We start from the raw sequence: 980 nt of genomic DNA, 5'->3' as shown, positions 1-980 counted from the left end.
TCCAGTTCCATGGGCAGGTGACAAGCCTTACCATACACAAGTTGGTACGGAGAGGTCCCTATAGGAGTCTTGAATGCTGTTCTGTAAGCCCAGAGAGCATCATCCAAGCTTCGTGCCCAATCCTTTCTACGGGTACTTACAGTCCGTTCCAGGATTCTTTTCAGTTCTCTGTTAGAAACATCAGCTTGCTCATTTGTCTGTGGATGTTATGGAGTCGCCACCTTGTGGTGAATCCCATACCGGACCATGGCAGAGTAAAGCTGTTTGTTGCAGAAGTGAGTGCCCCCATCACTGATTAGTACCCTAGGGACACCAAACCTGCTGAATATATATTTCTGGAGGAACTTCAGCACTGTTTTAGTATCATTGGTGGGTGTGGCAATGGCCTCTACCCATTTTGATACATAGTCAACTGCCACCAGAATATAAGTGTTTGAGTATGATGGTGGGAAAGGCCCCATGAAATCAATTCCCCATACATCAAAACAACTCAATCTCCAAGATTCCTTGTTGAGGCATGGCGTAACTATGAGGCAAATTACCAGCTCTCTGGCAACTGTCACAGTTACGTACAAACTCTCGGAAATCTCTGTAGAGTGTAGGCCAATAGAAACCACATTGGAGGACCTTGGTGGCTGTTCGCTCACCTCCGAAATAACCTCCATATTGTGACCCATGGCAATGCCATAAGATGCTCTGTGCTTCTTCTCTAGGCACACACCTACGGATTATTCCGTCTGCACATCTCTTAAAGAGATAGGGTTCATCCCACAAGTAGTAGTTTGCATCAGAAATTAATTTTTTCTTTTGTTGCCTGCTGTACGCCTTGGGTATGAACCTTGCAGCTTTATAGTTTGCAATGTCTGCAAACCATGGTGTTTCCTGAATGGCAAACAAATGCTCATCAGGAAAGGTTTCAGAGATTTCAATAGAGGGAGAGGGCACCCCTTCTACTGGCTCTATTCGGGACAGATGATCAG

Source organism: Arachis ipaensis, chromosome B06 (genome assembly GCF_000816755.2).
Source record: "Arachis ipaensis cultivar K30076 chromosome B06, Araip1.1, whole genome shotgun sequence".
NCBI classification, from domain to species: Eukaryota; Viridiplantae; Streptophyta; class Magnoliopsida; order Fabales; family Fabaceae; genus Arachis; species Arachis ipaensis.
This window is presented reverse-complemented; position numbering follows the sequence as displayed.